This window comes from Hemicordylus capensis, chromosome 4 (assembly GCF_027244095.1).
Source record: "Hemicordylus capensis ecotype Gifberg chromosome 4, rHemCap1.1.pri, whole genome shotgun sequence".
In the NCBI taxonomy this organism is placed as follows: Eukaryota; Metazoa; Chordata; class Lepidosauria; order Squamata; family Cordylidae; genus Hemicordylus; species Hemicordylus capensis.
In genome coordinates, this window is record NC_069660.1 from 118,013,033 (window position 1) to 118,035,059 (window position 22,027).

At 42.2% G+C, this 22,027-nt stretch overlaps 1 protein-coding gene across 9 annotated transcripts in view; it reads right to left on the reverse strand.

Annotated features, from left to right (window-relative positions):
- Window positions 1-22,027, reverse strand: part of TTLL7 (tubulin tyrosine ligase like 7) — a 136,459-nt gene that overhangs the window by 90,862 nt on the left and 23,570 nt on the right. The window lies entirely within an intron of this gene.

Consider the following 22,027-nt stretch of genomic DNA (forward strand, 5'->3'; position numbering starts at 1 on the left):
TCACATATGTGTGTCTTTAGAACCCACTAGTTCAACCTTCTGGCTACAGGAGCATTGGCTTTGGTCCACTTCCTGCCTTACATTTTTTAATAGAAGCCCTTGCAAGTCAGTCATTTCCCAGATAAATGCGAGGAAAGTATAAAGACAGCATGCATAACATCCTCCCAGCAATGTGCTGAGGAAGACACCAAGGTTATTTGCAGGAGCTGACAAGGTAAAATAAGAAGTGACTTGGGCTCTGTCCCGTGTTCCCTCTAACAGGGACTCCTAGATGTTGTTGACTACAACTCCCAGAATCCCCAGCTGCAATGGCGTTTGCTTGGGGATTCTGAGAGTTGTAGTCAACAGCACCTGGGAATCCCTTTTAGAGGGAACACATGCTCTGTCTCCAATATTTAAATAAATTATTGCCTTGGTTTTTGTACACCACATTAATGGATCTAGAAAAGCAATGTCCTCTGGATTCTGCAGTACACTCAATTATCAATATAAACTAGAATCCCTAGTAACACCCATTCTTCTTTTGATGAAAAAGATAAAAGTATGCTGTCAAGTCGGTGCCGACTCCTGGCGACCACAGAGCCCTGCGGAAGGGCTTACCATTAAACAGAATTTTACCATTGCCATCTCCTGTGCAGTATGAGATGATGCCTTTCAGCATCTTCCTATATCGCTGCTGCCCAATATAGGTGTTCCCCATAGTCTGGGAAACATAACAGTGGGGATTCGAATCGGCAACCTCTGGCTTACTAGTCAAGTCATTTCCCTGCTGCACCATTACATGGCTACACTTTTGATGAAAACATTGACGAAAACATTGGCAAAATTAGAATGGTGGAATGATGGGAAGTTAGTTTGGCAAGGACCTCAGCATGCTGGCAGAATAGAAAGGCAACACACAGCAGCACAATAATTTCTGTAACGCTCCTCTGGGCAGCCAGACATTACCATGCCACCCAGAAAAACAGCATACACATGCACCAAACCCTTACTATGTGGCACCAGCTGGGTGTGCTTTTTATAAGGGCAACAAGCAACTATGCATGCCCACTGGCCTTTCCCCACCTCCACTAGCCTTGCACCAGACCTTCTGCTCTCTAATCCTTACATCCCGCAAAGCCTGCCAACTGTCATTTTTACTCCACAGTCCTGCCACAACAGCCACCCAGTAGCACTCCAGCTAACTAAAAACAAAAACAAAACACAGCTGTAAAATCTACTGATTCGCTACATTTGGCACCTGAAGCAAGGCACTTAACCTCACCTCATGTCAGTGCTGGCCCTGCTAGAAATGTAAAAATGGAAACTTCTGTACATATTTTGGCCGAAATGTATACATTGTTTAGACAAGATGCACAAATGGTGCATATATTGAGACACAAGTATACACTCTCCTGACCATTCTGACATTGCTACACACGCGTGTATATATATACACACACACACACACACACACATATGGGTTTTGTATGAATTGTCACATAATGTAACTATTCCTCAGCATTGGCTGGATGCCTTTTCATGAGTTACTGCTAGGGTTGCCAACTAGGGACTTTGTGGACATGCAACGATTTTGGGGACCAAACAACTTTTTTTGCATGTGTTGTGGTGTCCAAAGTTCTGGGGAGCGGCTGGAATATTTTGTACACTCAGAACACTTTGCTTTTTGCTTTCACGAGCAACTTCTCTTGCTCTGTCCCCTTCCCCTTCCTACTGATGATCCATACAATGGGGAAGCCAGAGGGGAGGTTTTGATTCAGTGGCAGGTTAAAAGGAACATGAATAGGTGGGCCTGGCAGCCGCAGCTTGCTTTCTTCATGAATTTAGCAGTTAGCTAACTAACTTTACTCAGCAGTTACCTCTGCTAATGGAGTGAAATGGCACATTTTAAAGTGGTGAATGTTCTCTATTTATCATGGGAGAGCAACTGACCCTATCCAACCCCAGTACAGAATTCCTTCAATGGCTGATGCTGGTGTTACCTTGCATTTCTTCTTAGATTGTGAGCAGTGTTCCCTCTTAAGGCGTGCAAACGTGTGTGCACTCACAAGTATTTTTTATGTCCGCTCAGTTAATTTTAGATCCCGCTCAGGTTGAGTCAGGAAGGCCCCACTCTGAATGCACATGTGCATGCACACTGCCTTGATACAACCACCCAGAACAAAATTCATTCCACACACAGATGGGAAAAAAATAGAGAGAACAAAGATTGTGAGCCCTTTGGGGACAGAGGAGCAGCTTTTTATTTATTTTGCTTTGAAAACCACTGTGAAACCTTCGGTTGAAAAGCCATATATAAATGTTTGAGGTCGCAGAGAAAAGCAAGCAAATGCCAGACCATGCACACACCATTGCACCAGCATGTGAAGAGTCTGGCTCGATAGCTAGCCAGCTGCCTTGCCTCAAGCCAAGAGGTCAAGTTGCTGGCCTGGCTGGGGAGAGCAGGCTGGGTGACCTGGTGGGGGCGGGAGGACAGAGGATTGTCTGTGTGGTAAAGCCACCTAGGAGATGAATTTACAGTTAAGAAGCAGGGGCCTTGAGAACTCTGCACCTAGGCAGCAGACTGAGCAGACATAATATTCACCGGGTCATTAGCTTCACAGTGGTGAGCTGTATTCATTCTCAAATTATCCATTTTTTATCAAAATATGCACATATAATACCAATAAACTTATGCAAATTTTATGCAAAGTGGGAACTTTTTGGAGACTTTTTGTGTGTGAAAAGCATCCTCTAGTTCCACTTTTGGTGATGGACATGGACTTCTTTTTTAACTAGCTGGATCTGGCAACCTTAGTTACAGCAATAGATTAGCCATATCTTTCAGTTACTGCAGTGTGTTCATTTCACACCCACTATAGATGTTGAGCTAGCATAGCAAAACTAAGAAGATTGTGTTGCAAATGCTCACTGTGCTGAACTTCTATACATTTCAGCTTTACATGATATTGTCAAAGACTCTTTTGCATGTTGTGGTCATACAGTAAGTGAGTGATACACTTCACACACAAGAACAACATTTCACACATCTCATGAACTGGGCTCTAGTTTACAAATGCTGATTCCACGATAAATGTGCTACTCTAAGATGCCATGGTGCTGGCCCATGACATTTTGCTGGCTAAAGCAGAGACACCAAATGATGCCCTCTCCCTTCCTCTTCTGTTTGTTTCTATTAAAATAAGAGACATATGTTATATTCTATCCAATCATCTTTTGCTGTTTGTTTAGACATTTGTCCCAGGGGGTCAAGTTGAGTGTGTGGAAGAGGAGTCAGAAAGGAAAGGGGAAGAAAAAGAGGAGAAGAAAATGGAGTTGTTGCTGAATAAACCTTTAGTTAAATCTGCATAAGATTTCCTTCTGTGTACGAGGGAAATAGCTATAAAACATTTGGCAACGAGATTGTGAGCCAGCTAAGCATGTGAACCTGCAAAGCTTGTGAATGTTCCTGCAACCTCACTGCATTGCTTTACTGGGCCTATATTCCTGAACTGCTTTTTCCCCTTATCAATCCTGGTCTCTGTTGTTCACTGGACGCCCAATGCAGCATGGCTCAGATCCCACCACCACCTTTTTTCTTGTCCACCCCAGGAGAACCTGCTCTTCAATGAAAACAATGGAGGTCCTATTTCTGCAATTACTTCTTCACCATACAGAGCCTTGATTTTACTCCAGCAAAGCAGAAGGCTATATTGCTTCACTGCCTGAGTCCTGAAGGCCAGAGAATATATTATTTCCCCTTTCCTGACAACTTCGAATGGGTTACTAATGCTTATGAAGCTGCTCTTCAAGCCTTGGATTATAATTTCAACTCTACTTTGAATGTGATCACTAAACATCCCAGTTGTATTCTAGATCCCAACTGCCTGGAGCATTTCCAGACAGCAGGCTTTACCACAGGTTTACTACGAGTTTGAATTTGCCCCCAAAAACCAACACACAGGAAGCACCAGAGCCATACAACAAAGATGCACTTCGCTCATTTTCAGAACTCTGTATTACTCTAAATTTGTTAGATAATTTGCCTCCAAAGTTGCTCCATTGCGTCTTTTTAAAAAGAATGTAACACTTAACTAGGACACATTTTCAGACTATCAAATCGGCCATTGCTGAAAGCCCTGCTTTTTTTTTTTTACACCAACAGGCACACTATTGTAACCCACTTATGCTTCTGAATATAGTTTGGGTACTGTCTTGACCCAGCAAAAAGGGGACAAGGGGACAATAATAATAATAATTATTATTATTTATTCGATTTCTATACCGCCCTTCCAAATATGGCTCAGGGCGGTTTACACATAGAAATAATACAATAATAAGTTGCAGTTGCCTTTGCTTCCAGAGTGCTTACTGCTTCAGGGAAGACTTAGTCTGTTGTTGAAAAAGAAGCTCTAGCATGTTTCTAGGTGGTGACGCATTTCAGGACTTACTTGTGGGGCAGAAATTTTACGGTCAACCATAAATCCCTATCTGCTTTATTTATCACTCAGAGTTCAAGTCAAGCAACCTCAAGAATTGCCAAATGGATCAACAGACTTATGGATTTTGATTTCCAAGTGGAATATCTTCCAGGTGTTTGGAATACAACTGCAGATTGTTTATTTCAAATTCTACTTCCAGGCCAAGAGGAGATCCTAAAAGAAGAGGATGGAGTAGTAATTGTGCAAATAGCCTCATCCACTCATGGAGTGATCACATCTTCTGAGTAGAAAGCGGCCCACAGTGCTGATCAAGTGCCTACTGAACTAAATTTTACATAACTATTGAACAGCCATGCAGAAACAAGGTATCATCAACCATACATGCATGTAGTGAGTGAGCAGTCTATTCTCAATGAGCTGGTGTTGAGGACTCATCATTTGGTGGTGCGAACTTCCTTATAAGCAAAAGAGTCAAAATTGCCCACAAAGATAACTTGGGCTTGAACTTGATTAAAAGGCAAATCAGAGAAAGCTTTTGGTGGCCAGGTATGGACAAACACATTGAAAATATAATCTGGCACAGTATGGCTTGTTCTGTATGTGACAAATCACAGATCTTTACCACCCCCTTGACTCCAGTAGAGTATCCCAATGGTCCCTGGGACAAACTTGCTCTGGATATAATGGGTCATTTTGATAACCAGTCCACAACACTAAGATTTGTTATAGTGATGGTGTATTCCAGGTGGCCAGAAGTTTCATTTGCTGGCAACATTACTACAAACATTACTCTAGTTAATAGCTGCAGTTTTTGTGAGGGAAAGTCTTCCTAAAGAACTAGTGACTGACAATGGGACATAGCTTACCTCATTTGAAATGGAGCAATATTTTCGTAACCATGGGATAAAACAAAATACTCTTTCCTTGTACCATCCTCGAGAGAATGCAACAACTACCCTGGAAAGAGGCAATCCATGATACTCGATTTGCTTATCAAACTACTCCTCATTCCACTACAGGAAAATCACCTTTTGAACTACTGAGAGGATGCAAAGCTACCACCTAACTTACCCAATGGCAACAACTGATATTTGAGACTTTCCAGCATGCATACTATGAGACAAGAGGGAAGGGAGTCTGATCTCAAGAGAGGATTCGAAGAGAAATTTGATCTTGCCTCCAGTTTTGACCTTGCAGATAAGTCTGAAAGTGATGGACAATCCTTGTTACCAGAAGACCAAACAGCTCCTGTGCCAGAAAACCCAGGGCTTAGGAGAAGTGTGCGTAACAGGAGACCACCCAAAAGACTTAAAGACTTTGTCACTAGATTTGAAATCAATTCAATTTTTGGTTGTTATAAAGGGGAGGGATGTGTTATATTCTATCTAGTAATCTTTTGCAGTTTGTTTGTTTGGACATTTGCCTGGGGAGATCCTTTAAAGAGTGTGGAGGAGGAGTCAGAAAGGAAAAGGCAGGGAGAAAACTGGATTGTTGCTGAATAAGCCTTTAGTTAAATCTACATAAGATTTCCTTGTGTGTATGAGGGAAGTAGCTGTAAAACCCCAGCTCCTACCTTCTTTCAAAATGTCCCCCTTTCTTCCTTTTCCATTAGAAAGGAATAGGAAAGGCACTGTGGAGCCACTTTACCTTCCTTCCTCTGTGGGCCATAGGCCTCCTATTGGGGGGGGGGGGATAAGCTGGGCCACTATGCTGCCCCTGAAAGCTGACCCACAGTGTCCACCTGAAAGTGCCGTCTTCACACTCCTTGATGACTCCAAGTTGTTTTTGCTACAGCAGACTACAGTGGTTGCCCCTCTGGAAAATATCTTGGTCACCCTCATCACATGCACTTTCAGAGATAATGTACAGGATGATTTGGGAGAGAAAATGTTAGTACACGCAGCTACACATGGAATCGGAGCACAACAAGCAATGCCAGAGTGCGCTGCTTACATATAAAGTTTCATCAAGAGTATCTTAAGTAATTGGAGAGACAATGAACATATGTATACTCTCACTGAAGTCAATGGAAGAAGTATACCAGTCAATGGCCTGCTTTAGACATCATATGGAGCCAGGATTGTGTTTCAAAAGCATGCAAAACCTGTTTGACCAGGAATGAAAGTGGAACAAAATTAATGTATGACTTTACCATGAGAAATGATGTGTCTCTCAAACCCATCTCTCTTATAAATGATCATCTATCTCTAGCCTTAATGGCTTTTCCTGTTATTTTCTGTTAAAAATGGCCTTTCCTGATATTTTCTGCCAGATAAAAGAAAGCAGGAGCACCCAAATGCATCAGTGCCAAGACAGATGCCATTTCCTGTGTGAGATTACTGCTACTAATAGTCTTGTCTCCATTCATCTCCAAGTTGTGTGAGCCAACTAGGAAAGGAATTCATTTTGTGAAGAATGTCCAATGCATTTCAACAACAGGTATTCCTCAGGAGCAAAGAGTCTTCATGCATCTTACTCTGGTACAGCAAAAACTCACTCAGGAATATATCTGAGTAATTTACTACTTCCTAGTACATGACTGAAGTATACTCCTGCCTTTGCTGTTCCAGGTTTCTTGGGTGCTGCCGAAATGATTACTTCTGTAAAGGAAAAGAATGTTGGCTGCAGGATAGCAGCAGCATGGAAAGTTGTGAGGGGAGGATGGACAGCTAGAGATGGTTAGTGAAGAAAGAATGTGACAACAACGAATACCTGTCGTTGAAATGCATTGGACATTCTTCACAAAATGAATTCCTTTCCTAGTTGGCTCACACAACTTGGCACCTGAAGGAGAGGAGAGCTGGTCTAGGAGAGGAGAGCTGGTCTTGTGGTAGCAAGCATGACTTGTCCCCATAGCTAAGCAGAGTCTGCCCTGGTTGCATATGAATGGGAGACTTGATGTGTGAGCACTGCAAGATCTTCCCCTCAGGGGATGAAGCCACTTTGGGAAGAGCAGAAGGTTTCAAGTTCCCTCCCTGGCTTCTCCAAGATAGGGCTGAGAGAGATTCCTGCCTGCAACCTTGGAGAAGCCGCTGCCAGTCTGTGAAGACAATACTGAGATAGATAGACCAATGGTCTGACTCAGTATATGGCAGTTTCCTATGTTCCTATGAGAGAAGCTGAGAAAATAGATAGACTAAGCACTGGGTAAGAGAGAGAATAGATGGCTGGAGATGAGGCATTGGAAGAGAGATGTGGAAAAGAGAGAGAACAAACAGTGAGAGCTGCTAACCAGAAGGATCAGAGACTAAAGAGAACAGCCAAGGAAGAGGATTAGGGAAATAAATTGAATTAATCCTATCACAGTTACCAATATTCTTTAATTAACTACTGTTAAGGAGGTTGAATTGTTTATGTTTAGTTATTTATTATATTGGAAATTAATTAATAAGGTTAAGAAAATAATTTATAGGAAATCTGTTTAAGTACTAATCATCCAGAGTGATTGCTCATCTGCTCCTCCTCATCTTTATTAGAGAACTGTGACAATGCCTCCATTCTCAATCTTCTTTACACTCATCCAGGGTTAGAAAATGGAATTCAGCAATGCCTTCTGAATCTGCTATGATATCAGACTAGATCACTGCAGTGGACAGAATTGTTTTATCTTTTAGTAAAACAATTTCCAGCCTTCATGAACAAGACTGTAATAACAGTGGCATACACGGTTGGTATCATATCAGGATACTCTGGGCAGAGATCTTGGCAATTGACATTTTTCATACAGACTTCTAAGATGGTAACTGCTGTGCTTTCAACTGATGATGATGATGATGATGATGATTATTTACATTTATATCCCGCTCTTCCTCCAAAGAGCCCAGAGCGGTGTACTACATACTTGAGTTTCTATTTCTCAACAATCCTGTGAAGTAGGTTTGGCTGAGAGAGAAGTGACTGGCCCAGAGTCACCCAGCTAGTTTTATGGCTGAATGGGGATTTGTTCTCGGGTCTCCCCGGTCCTAGTCCAGCACTCTAACCACGACACCACGCTGGTTCTCTAAACATCTTCCAAATACACAAGCTGATCTTAAACACAGCCCTAGCTATTTTTGCAAATGGTTTCATGCTTTTAATTGCTGTGCTCTCAGCAAATAGCAGGAACAACATCATTGTCATGATTCAACCCATTCATTAAAAAGAGTGTTGATTGTGTAACCAAAGTCCATACAGCTGCTAACAGACTTTCATTGTCCTTAGAGATGTGCGTTGATCAGGTTTTTTTAAAAAATCTACACAGCTGCTAATAAGCAGCCTGTTATCATCCTCAGGGACATGTTTCCTAAATCTATTCCCAATAAGAGCCAGAGAAGACAAGATTTTGGAAATCTTTCTGTCTCTATTTTTTAAAAAAACACACAAAAACCAGCTGTGGCAAAAGGAAGGCTTAATCGCATCTGGACTGTGGCACTGGGGAGTTAGCCTGTATCCCCTAAAGCCACCTCCCTGCCATTACATCCCTTCCCATGAAGCTATTTGCTCTTTTTCCAAGTTCCTCTCCCTGTCCCAGCATCTGTTAATCAGAAATTAACTTGAAGGCTATACCCTGTAGCTCAAGCTTTCAAATTAGACTCTAAATATGCCATATTTAAATGTGATTTTAACTGCAAAACATTACTCCAAAAACACATGGGAGATATAAACAAGGAACTAACTCATGGCTCCGCATTAGTGAAAATGAAGGATCTGTGTATTCAGATGCAAGCTACTCTCCACAGCGCAAGTAAGCATGCTTGACTAGTTCAGCTTAAACTAGCTAAAGCATGAACAATAATGAAATGAATCAAAGGTGCATATTTTAAGTCTGTGTTGGAACATGCATGAAAAATGTGAGCCTAAAGAACTCTTTAGCATTTTCATGAAAGCAAAGGTTCAGAATGAGTCGACCTTCTCAGCCATAGCTCAGTCATCACAAGTGCAGCATCACAGTATTCCGTTTAATTTACAGACTAATTTTGTGGAGCCTCTGTGCTAGCATGACAACATGGTAAGGTTCACTGGATCTCTAATTTCAAGTAATTGCATACTTTGTCCTCAGTATGTCCATTCCTCTTCATGCCTTGAAATCCAAGTGCCAAAGTTCAGCCTCATGCAGGGAGAACTCCTGATGAAGCCAGCATAATAGCTTCGACCTTATGCACTAAAATCAACATTTAAGAACAAATCTGTTCTGGAGAGCATGTATATTTAAATACAAGGATTTACTCAATATCTTTGATGGAAATAAGCTTACAGAACATATGCCAAACAGCAAAAAGATGACACAGAATTCTTCCATTTCAGAAAAGTCTGCTTTAACCACCAGTTTTTCTTTTTAGTGTACAAAAAATTGACAACTGCCATATAATGGCAAACTTAACAAATATATATTTAGCACAGTTAATAAGTCATAGCACAATGGCCAAGACTGAGAGCTGGGGAATAAATGCCTACTTCAACTCTCAACTCACCCATTAACTGACTTAAGACTTTTAGGCAAGGCTTTATCTGCAATATGGTAATAATATAGAGCTACCTGGATTCCTACGGAGGATAGTCACTGGAGGCTTATGGTATTCTTGTAATATTTTATGTATTTATAAAAGTACAAGCTGAGAATTAGATGGAGTTTAAATAGCGGAGCCCTCCTACATGCATCAACAGGTTACATCAGATCCCAAGAGGAAAAACTTTGTGTCCTAGTGTGCATCTGGTCTCTGCTCAGCGTCACAATTTCTGCTTTTGTTTGTCTCACTCATAAAACTGCCCGTTTTTCCAAGCTGCTTTTTTGTGTTCCTTACATACATACATGGGGGGGAGTGTCAGGGGGGGTGTCGGTCACCCTACACTCTCACATTGGTACCTCCCATCATGTGGAGATGAGTATGTGCCATTTGACAAGGTTCTGATCTATCCCTCCATCGTGGTACTCCTGGGCCATTAATGCCAACTCAGAATCAGGCTCTGGCCTCCTGGACTATCAGCCAGTGCTCAGCCTAATACACTGAATGAGAAAGAGCTGGTCAGCTAGCATTCATATAGTTGTATACCTCACAGAATATAGGAAGCAGCCTTATATCAAGACAGACCATTGGTCCAACTAGCACAGTATTATTCACACAGATTGGCAGTGGCTTCTCCAAGGTTGCAGGTAGGAGTCTCTCGAAAGTGGCCCCTAAACTGGTCCACAGCTTGCAGACAAGCGCTATCTCGGGAAGAAAGATAACAGACTCATTGTGTCTGCTGAGAGAACTTTTTTACTCTATACAGAATGAAAGTTGGAAAGGTCACCTCCTCTTATTGGATCAAGTTAAGGCCTTTGACAAAGTGAACCACAATTATCTGTGGACATTGTTGAAAGCTAAAGGTATACCACCCCTATTCATTACTTGGATACAGCTGCTCTATACAAATGCAAAGGTGACACCACAGATTAATGGATGGCGAGGCGAGGCGACCCGATCACTTTGCATTCGGGAGTCCACCAAGGATGCCCACTGAGCCCATTACTTTATGTTTTGGCCCTGGATCTGATCCTGATCAGGATAAAGAGAGAACCCCATCTGCAAAGACTCTCGGTCTCTATCCCTCCACCCTGGGAGACCTTCCCGGGAGGGAGGAAGAGGGAGAGTGATGCGATAGCCGAACTACCTGTCCACTCAGAACCGCATACTGAGTTTAGGGTAAAATTTGTAGCTCATGCCCATGATGTTACATTACTGTTATCAAATGAAAATGAAATCTCTGTAATACTAGACCTTTTCTGGGAATATGGCAAGATCTCGGGCTTAGAATTAAATGCTGACAAAAATGTATTTGTTAAAATGGACCCTGGACGCCAGCAACTCTCGTGCCTACCCATCTCTGAATGTAAAAGCGAAGGGGCCCCAGAGTCCAAACTGAAGTGGGTAGATACAGTAAACATTTTGGGGACTGAATATGGGATTAAGGGGAAAGTCTGGGGGGGAAATTGGACAGACTGGGAAGAAAAAGTATGCATAAAACCACCATGTGGAAAAAATGGAGCCTTGCCATGTACCAGGAAGCGGTTTACATCCGGACTTACCTGATACCCCTGGTGCATAACCTGGCGGTATCTCTTCTATCCTCCCCCGCTGGATCTCTTCTATCCTCTTCTATCCTCCCCCACTCGATCTCCTTCTATGCTCCTTCTATGCTCTTCTATCCTCCCCCATTCGATCTCCTTCGGAGAGTTGAAAGCCAGATCTTCCATCTTGTATGGCACACAGCGTCCTTCCCTTTGGCCCGTGCGGTAGCATTTAAGGAGGTTGAGCGGGGAGGCCTAGCCCTACCTGCCCTGCAACCCTATTTTGTAACTGAATTCATATCCTACAATTTTGGAAACTGGATTTTCGTGAATGTCCATAATATGTCCAACCTCCTGCAAAAAACCTGGGTCTCGCTTTTCGCTCTGCATTGGCGCAAGTCAGCATGGGGCATAGCATGGTGGGGGAAAGGATCTTTCAATGGTAATATCACACAAGTATTAAAAAGAGAACACCCGGACTACTTGAGAGATTTGTTATTCACACTTTAAAAATGGAAGGTTGAACTGGATCTATTTAAAGGATCCTCCTCAGTTAAGCAGCTAAGGAAAACAATTTATGGAGAGATTCTAGAAGTGGGTTTCTTAAAACCTGATTTAGAACGTAAATGCTACAAACACCGCACTTCACAGTACTTGTTGCAACCCGATCACCCTATCGCTCTCTTTAAAGAGAAAAAAGTCCCTTTCCATTTATGGGAAACAAGGTGGCGCTTATACCATCAAGTACTACCACTTAATGTGGCTAAGCCATGGCTCCCAGAGGACCAGCAAGAGTGCCCTAAAATCACCTGCAAACAGAAAGCTAGTGAGCTAGGCAAAACATTCAGGGAAACCCACTCACATTTCTTAAAAGAGTGTGTGGTAGCCAAAAGAGTGTGGCAGGGAGTAAGCAAGCTGTTAGAGTGGCCTGATTTGGAAAAACAGACTTGGGAAGAACTAACCTCGGGTTTGAGTGATAGAACCTCCTTTCGAGGTCCCAGAAAGAAACCTTCAAGGAAACGGGACGGAACGGGTGCCCTCATACTAAGGAATTGGAACGTTCCCCTTCTCGTAATCAGGTTAGTAAACCTGTATGTCATTTATGCAATGCTCCTGCATAGGAATAGGGAGGGAAGATGCGACCAAGAGGTTCACGCAGATGAGACAGTAAATCTCTTCTGGAAAAGTTTGTATGGTTATGTGCAAAAAGACAAGAGTATCTCTTCTAAACAGCAATAGGACAAATTGTGGAAATGGACGTCGGACGTAACACACACACACACACACACACCCGATTACCTGATGTGCCTTGAAATCCCCCACCCCCGAGTTACAGTACTACCTGCATATACTTCATAACCTTGTGGGTTTCCAAATCCTTGTGTGTAAATCTTTGTAGATATATCATGAACAACCACTTTGTATATAATTGTGCTTTGGCAACGTACTGTATGCTTTGGTAGTTTGTTGGTTCAATAAAAATATTTTGTCCTATCTTGGAGATGCCAGGGAGGGAACGTGGAACCTTCTGCTCTTCCCAGAGTGGTCCCATCTGCTAAGGGAAATAACTTACTGCACTTGCATGTAGTTTCCCATTCAAATGCAAACCCTGCTTAGAAAAAGGGTTTCATGCTTGCTACCACAAGACCATCTCTCCTCAGATTCATTACAAATCCATTACTAATTTAGCTTCAGGGTTGCAATAAAGATTGTAGGTATTATGTATGTGAAATATTTTGAACAGTCAAAAAACAAAATAAATACCTTTAGGACCAAGATTCAACAATAATGTTTCAAAAGAGTAAGAGGCCTGAAGTCTTCACTTTACCTACATTTTGCAAGCATTTATAAAGTGATGGTCTTCAACAGCTCTGTTCTGTTGCATGGGTAAAAATTTTCAATTGTTTTATCATGTTGTGCTTCAATAATTTTTTTAATCCCTATGTTAAGAGATACGTTAAAATTGTTTTTTAAAAACTAAGCTATTAAAAGTTAGCCCCCTGCTAACTGGGCAAAGAGGCACCTTTAACCGTGGTGATTCTCTTTATTTAGCAGGGGGAGAGTAATTGGCCCTATTCACCCCCAGCACAGGACCTCCAGTTACTGTTGCTGGCGTCTATCTTATGTTTCTTTTTAAAACAAACCAGTCAGTAACACCTGTCTGACTGTGTAAACACAGGAATAAAAAGAACAGATGCACCTGGGCTTAAACAGAAAGAAGCCAAGGTTATTAGTAACGGTATGATCAGAAAAAGGAGTAATTAACGTAAACGGGCTCTCGGTCATCTCCCAGATATTATTTTCACTGAATATTACAGACAGCCAAGTTCATAGCACAAAGGAGAGATAATGATATATTTTGTTTTAAAATTACATTAGAGATCTAAGTATGCATTCCTTCTTTTCACAAGAGATTTCCTGAAACTCTCCTTTGTATTTGTAAAATCATGGTTCTTTAATTGTATTATATATTCATTTTAAAAGAGAGAGATTAAGATTATTCTCTTTTCACTAAAGATGGATTACTGTTTATTATGTTATATAATGTTACGTTGCATACTGCGTTGAAAGTTTTTATAGGAAGTAAGGAAGGCAATACACTACAGAAATTTCCAAATAAAAGAAGGATTACAAATACTAAAATTCCCACACGGAAATCACTTCCATGTTGAAACTGGCATGGATTCCACTTGGAGATTGTCAAGAATAATAATTCTATATGCACACAATTCATTATCCAATAGTTGCGAGTGTGACCCTTAAGGCTGCTTAAGGAACACAGGTTGGTAAGTGAAATTGGTTGCAGAGAATAAGAAACTAGAATTGTGGGAGTTTATATGGCTGAAAAGTATAATCTCTTTGGTTTAAACTTTCATTTGTTTCTTCTCTAGTGTATACTAGACTATTCCCTTCAAGGACAGATATATATCTTTTCCCCCTATCAATATGTTTATTTGGACCATAGACTTTTGCACAAACAAAATAGAATAAAATAAATTGCAAAAATATGAAAATAATGTATCTCCCAATTAATAGTGATTGCTTTATGAACAACTGCAGTAACCCACTCCACACTCTTAAAAATAATCTTTTCACTTAGAGCACTGGGATTGTACACAGTGAGAGATCTAAAGTAAACCTCAGCTTATTTGCTTCCTCACCTACTACCCTAATTCAGGGGGGAAATGTACTGGCTAAACCAGAAGATGTTGCCTTTAATTTGAATATGAGATCTTTATCCTATGAAAGAGAACCTACAGGATCTCCCACTTCAGCTATAACCATCTTCCCAAAATAAGGTGAGTGAGGAAGAAACAGAGGAAGGTGTATATAAGCCTGAGGTCTTTTTCTTTTTCTTTCTTTCTTTCTTTCTTTTTTTTTTTTGCTCTTACCCTGGATTTAGTCAGACAGTCAAATAATAGCTGAACAGTCTCTAAATGGTGTCTCTAAGTCTCCAAATGGTGTCCAGTAGCTCCTTTGGGTGAGCATAAACAACAAAATAGACATACCCTTCTCTCCCCTCTATCCCATCAATCCAAACCTGCACATCTTAATTAAGATAGAGAAGATCATCCCCAAGAAGAATGACAAGCAAGCATCATTATGCAACACAAACAGGAATTCTGGAGAACTCTAATATTCAAATCATAAAACATATAGAAATAGGCAAACGGACTTTGGAACTGAAATGCTTTTTAAAACCGTGGGGGGTAACCTTGGTTATATTCTTAAAACGCCTCTGTATGTGAAGCATGCTCTGGAAAGGGTTTAGCTGATAGAAACCAAGTTATTCAAATGAGCTTATCCTGTATTAACACAGGATAAAAGAGCAGGAGTTGAAAACATACAATGTGCTTTATCTTTAAAATATTTTCACCTCTGTTGACAGCATCACTTCTCACAGCATTTAGCTCTAGCAAGCCAACCCTTTGGAGAACCTTCTCACTCGTATGGCCACATCTAGTATTGCAGATATATCTGGTAGAGAGCTTCAGCAGCACCTTGTGTTTATTTCATATTTTTTAACTAAGTCATTTTTAACCCTCGTTCTTCACTTGTTTTGCACTTTAGGCCTATTTTACTTTCAACTGGGTGCACTTTGGTAGGAGAGTGTTGCACATACAGTATTCATGCAAAAGGAAGCCATTGATCAGAACAATGGTCACAGTGCAGAACAAGAACTTTCATTACACAGAACTCAGACTGAATGCTCAAGAAAACACATCTTAGAAGCAAACAAAAATAGCTGCTTCTGAGTCATGACCCTTGACCTTGTCAGCAGTTGTTTCAGCCTTAAAATTGATGAGGGGTATGCACATTTGACTCTTCCAGTCACAAGAAGTATGCATCACATGCTTCTAGCACAAAAGAAAATCTTGGACTTTATAGACTTGTCCTTCCTACTGTTTCAAAGAGAGATTTATGGTCCAACTAGATGACCAACTTTGTCTGCTCCAAGACAAGACTCAGCATCATTTTACCAGCCATAGATATGGCTGAAACTAGCTTCAAACTCAAAATTCCATACTTTTTTTTTTAATGACAGTATTAAATAGCTCCCTATATTAGTAAAGCTGGTATGCTGTGCAGATAGCCTGGGTACAAAAACTGCTGAAGAAATGGTTCCCCTCTAGTCACAGGAAAACACTGGACCTTTGAAACAATCCCCCCAGTTCCCCTGCAAATCCCTAAAACATGTAGGGACCATGGAATGGCAGCAGAGAGAGGCAGGAAGGCATAAGCTCTCAGCCAACCACTTGCTACCACTTGCTTCCTTTAAACTAAGACCTAAAAGGGGAAATGTTGTCCAGGGGGGCATACTCCTCTGGCATATCTTTCAAGCCCCATGGATTGGAAGATACCCTTCCCTAGGATCTTTTAAATTGCAAGCAGAAGTGTTTCTTTGCAGCTTAAAGGACCTCAGGAGGCACATTTCCGCTGAAGCCAACTCTCTCCCTTCAACCATGACATGTGTCACAGAGCCCTACTTGTCAGATGTAAAATATAGTTGCACTTCGGACAGCTTTAAGGGGTAAAGAGCAAGGAACACACATCTGCGTGGAACAGAGCTGTTGCTACAGGAGTCAAGACCATAAGACAAGACAACCCCTCCCCCACAGGTAGGCAACACTCTGCTGTGCCACACATTCTTGTCGGAGGCTCCCCAGAAAACACAATTTACAGAACAGAATGTTTCTCCTTCCTATGTGATATACATCTACCAGTTCTTGAAATGAGAAAGTCTTAATCCATAACTTTTAGACCACTGAATGGGTATATGTTATCACTATCATCATTGCAATTATTTATTATTTGGAGACACAAACTAAACAAAGCACATTACACAAAATTATAAACAAGAAGCTCCTGCCTGGAGATGCATGGTCTGCAATCCTAAGCACACTTACTAGGGAGTAAACCCCATGGAGAGTCCAGTGGGCATTATTCCTGATGAAACATGCTGAGGACAAGGCACAAGAAGCAAGGAAGCAAGAGCAACAAATATCAGGCACTGTAAAGTTTGTAAAAGATGATGCTTTCACAAGAGTAAATAACAGCTACTAGCTGATGGAAGTTTCCTTGTGATCCAACCTGAAGCTTGGAGGGGGAGGGTTGCACTAATGGGGCTGACATTATGGGAACCAGTTTTGCCAGAACCAGTTTTGCATGGAACCAGTTTTGCCGGTTCTGTCAGTTCAAATTCAGCCCAGCCCGGTTCAAACCAGTTCACAGACCAGTTCAGAAGTCTATTGGTAAGGGGGATTTTGGTGAGGATCCCCCTTTACCAGTAAAGTTGCAGGGGGACAGGAGGGGAACCAGGGGTACTTAACTCAATGTTCAGCAGGGGCAGCTCCCTCCCAACCCCGCCAGCCTCCCCCAGAGTAGCCCGGGCTGGCTGCGGCCTGGTTCAGGCCTTTTCTAGCCCATTCTAGTGACCTCCATGCATGTGGAGTTTAAAGTCTCCTGTTGTATTCTACTGGTGGTCCATGTCCGGTAGCAAGAGAACCTATTCCATCTCTAGCCGGGTGCTCAAGATAAGAGTTTGTATCAGCAACCAACTAGCCTCTGAGACACTTGCTATGGGAAACAATGGAAAGCTTTTACAAGAGGGATATCACCGATTGCTCTTGGGTGCTGAAAAAGGATAGAAATGTTGCTCCAAGGACAAAGTAAAGTGGAATAATGTAACCAAAGAAGAATATATTTAGCTTTTTGCGACTAAGCACTTTGTCAACGCAAAGCAATGCCTAAATCTGTGTTATGCAACATTTCCTCCTTCCAAACTTCATCCCCTTTTCAAAGTGTGCATTTCCAATTGCCTACACACACACAAGCTCACATCCAGGAAAGCCATCACAATACTGCCCTTGTCTTACTGCCAGCTCCCTACCAAGCACAGCGTTGTCAGCAATGCAATGAGCAGACAATAAGATCTAAGTCAAGTGTTTTTGAAACTTCCCTACATGGAGGAATAAGCATATAGATTGGCTGAGATGAAATAGATACAACACACACAACTCTCTGCAGCATATATTAACAGATAACAGAGTAAATTAAATACATATATCTGCTTAACCCTTACAGCTTTACTCAAAACAGGTCTATAGTGTGTCTCTTTTAAAACTCCATTCTAAGCTCTACTGAACTCAACAGGGCTAACTTCCTAGTCAGCATGCATAGGATTGGGCAGCAACTATCTGAAACTATTAGCATTGAAAAACATGTGAGGCCAACAATAAAGCCACCTTTCTTTCAGGTGCTTTCTTTCTCTTTCTTTTCAGAGCTTTCTTCCTCTTTTTGCAAACACATATACTACTATGAACAGATAGAAACTAAAAAGCTGTGATTTTGGCTGCAAATATCACATGCAAAGGTGTCAGCCTTATTTTCACAGTTCTAGGTGTTCAATTGTGAGAATTTCTTCTCTCAGTCTAATTATAATGACTTCAGAGCAAAAGCTTGAAATGAAGATTGCAGTATTCTCTCAGTACTCACAAATATGTCCTGCTTAATTTATCAATATGTTTGGCACATGAACTGCACTCAATTCCCAGACAGCTTCTCTTCCTTTTTACCCATGTGCATTAAGTGATGTATGCAGCCATTTCAAAGAAACCTAGATGAGCACTGGACTGTGCGTGTAGATCTGTATCTAGATGGACATCTGCATATGCACTTACTGAACAAAGGGAAACCTATGCCTGCACACACATCTCCCTTTCTGGATCATGTCTATAGTGACCTAGTTCAGATGTAATAAGCTCCCATGGTTTCCTGCTACATGAACAAGCTTCCTTTTTCACACCTAGAAGTGCATAGGAAATGCCCCCACAAAAATTTAAAGAAGTGCACTAAAAAGTATTACAAACTAACTGTCAGGTATTTAGCAAGCAGCAGACAATGCTGCAAATGGCAAAATGGGGCGGCGGGGAGGGAGGAGAATCTATATGTGTTTTAGGGGAGAAATTAAAAACATACATTAGCCCATCTGATTAGCTTTTATCCAAAGCCTTAGGGCTAACAAGACTTTTTGCACTTGAGCATAAATATCTAAGTGGCATGCCACATCTGTGTCTAAATTATTACCCCAATTCTATCTTAAAACATATTCACACAGTAATCAGGCCCCTTCCTATCGGTCTTTTAAGAAGGCAGATGTGGTTCACATTTGATGTCTTGTGCATTTGGATACTGGAATACAAAACCCTTCTAGAAGTTAGTACTCCAGTAATAAAATACATTGTTGAAGTCTGAAAAGACTTCTGTGACTTGCTATAGCATGGGAGCTGAAGTCAGGGATCCTCGCTCATGAGCCCGATGTGCAAACACATGCCGGGTACTTCCTGTTACTTCCAGCTGAAGAGGACACAGGGCAGCAGGGAGGTAAGTTGCTGCCCCGACAGACACTTTTAAAATGGAGTGCTGTTGGGGGAAAATGCGGCTGGAGGAGTAAGGGCACCCTCCCCTACCCTTAAAGGTGCCTTTCCATCTTCAAACCGGCCAAACAGCTGGTCGCTTGAACCAGTTCGGAGGCTCTTAAAAGAGCCTCTGAACAGGTTCATGCACATCCCTACTGAGGACACCGCACTCCTAAGATGAAGCTGCAGACACCCCAGCCTCAGTCCCTGGTTGCTCAGTTACAGTGATGCCAGCATCTGAATAATAAGGTGCAAGCTCTTTAAGCTTTACAGCCTGGCAAACTAGGAAGCATTTTCAGGCTCCATTCCTCTTCAAAAGGATTCAGTTGCTGCAGGACATTGCTGCTGTTCTGTTTGCCCAACTCTGGGTGACTTCCAGCTTTTGGAGTAACATGGTCAGTTGGGGCAGGTTGCTCTGTTTCATGATCTAACTCTGTGGAGCTATGGTGTTTCCTCTGCAAAAGCCTCACAAACCCTGGACATACAGGTCTCAGAAGAATGGGAAGTGGTTTTAAGCACCCTGTTCCTCCTCCATCTGCCATAGAGAGGGGATATCTTGCTCCTTCCCATGAGCCCATACAGGCAGCCACCCTCCATCTCCACTGGCCTCCTCATCACTGGCTGCAAGCCCATTATATGAGTTGCCAGAACCTAAGGGGTATACTCATGGGTCAAATGGGCCGTAAGCCAGAATTTGGCTTTTTTAAAGCCAAATCTGGCCACCTAGGCACAGGGTCAGCCATCAGCCACCATCCCCTCCCCTGCCTTCCATTCCCACCCTCCTATATTCTGCCTGTTAGCCCTTAAAGGGAACTAACTTTAAGGGCCTCTCCCTGCATCATTCCCCAGGGTCCCTGCAGAGGGGAGGGACCTGCTAGCTCCTGGCTTCAGCCAGGCAATGGCTTGTAGGGCCATTCTGGCCCAGCCAAGGGCGGCCAACCTCCCAGCTTTCTCGTCCTCCAACACCTCCCAGCATGGTTGCCATCGGCTTAATGTGCGACTGGGCAACCCCTGGAGGTTGATCTGCTCACCACCCTGCTGGGTGTTGCCCTGCGAGTCCCGCCCTGCTGGAAGAGTCCCGACAAGAGCCATCTGTTTATAGGTGACAGTTGCTTCCAACTTGTTTACCATCTATGGCAGAGCTGCACAACTTTGGCCCTCCAGCTGTGGTAGGAGTACAACTCCCGCCTTCTCCAGCCACAGTGGCCAACAGTAAAGGATGATGGGAGTTTCAGTCCAACACTTGCAGGAGGACCAAACTTGCACAGCCCTGATCTATGGTGTCCAGAGATCAGTAGATTATACCCTTTGAGATTGCCTGGCCTTTAGCCTGGAATGAGAGGCTTTGTTTTATGAACTTTGAGATTTGGGTCTTTTGACCCCCTACTTTAGCAGGGGGAGAGTAACTGGCCCTATCCACCCCCAGCACAGTACTTCCAGTGACTGTTGCTGGTGTGTGTCTTATGTTTCTTTTTAGAATGTGAGCCCTTTGGGGACAGGGAGCCATCTTATTTATTTGTTTGTTTGTTATTTCTCTTTGTAAACCGCCCTGAGCCATTTTTGGAAGGGAGGTATAGAAATCAAATTAATAATAATAAATAATAATAATACTTTAGTGGCTGGTTTTCAGTATATGATGCTTTAGGACTCAGTGCAGAAAGTGTGATGGAGGTTTCTACGTGCCACTGGCCTCTATGAGTGGCTATAACTGAAGAAGTTTTTTTTCTAATTATTACCAATAGGTGGCAGTTATAGGGCCTTTTATTTAAGGCCCTAAGGCCCTTAAGCGGTTATAGGGCCTTTTATTTATTTATAAATATTATTATATTTATTTGTTTTATTATAAAATATATTTATTTATTTTATTAGGGCCATACCTTACTAAAAGAAGATACAATCTAATCACGATACTAAAAGGATGACAAAAAGGTCATTGCTGGAGCAACATTTTTTGTATAAGCTCTTAGCATGATCCTTGCTTTACAGACATTATCTTCTGGCTCTATATCTTGGCTTGACTTGAATTTGTGCTTGCTCTCTTACGGACCTGATTTCCTAGCTCCGGACCTTGGCTTATGTTTGACCCCTTGCAGACCTGACTTGTTGACTTGTGATGTATACTTGCTGATACTGGCCCTGCCCATCTCCCTGATTCCTCACCATAAGACCAGTTGTTTGCTACCTGCAAGACTTGATAACCAGCCCCCGAGGCTCTGATGGGGGGAAAAGAAAGAAAGCAGTCACCAGTGTGGCTATTAAGAAGCACTCCAAGTTACAGCCACCAAGGCAAGCCTCCCCCAAACACTTGTAAGGCTCCTTAGTACCCTGCTACCTTAGTAGCAGCAGCATCAGTGAGCACTCTCTGGCAGTGGTGATGCTGGTGCTCACCATCATTGCATTATAGGTAAACAAATGTGCTTATACCTGCCACTAAATACTATGATGGGGACAAACACTAGCATGGCACACACAACACCTGGGGGGGGGGGCAGGGGTTCAATAGTGCCAGCACCACTCTGCATAATGAGAGTGAATTTGAATTTGGAACCATCTGTCACTCACTTTGATGTGTTTAACAACTTTTCTGCAGATAAAATATCTTGTATTCGTGCTGAACCAGACTCCACATTTATTGCAGTTGAGACTGCCTTGGTCGGTGG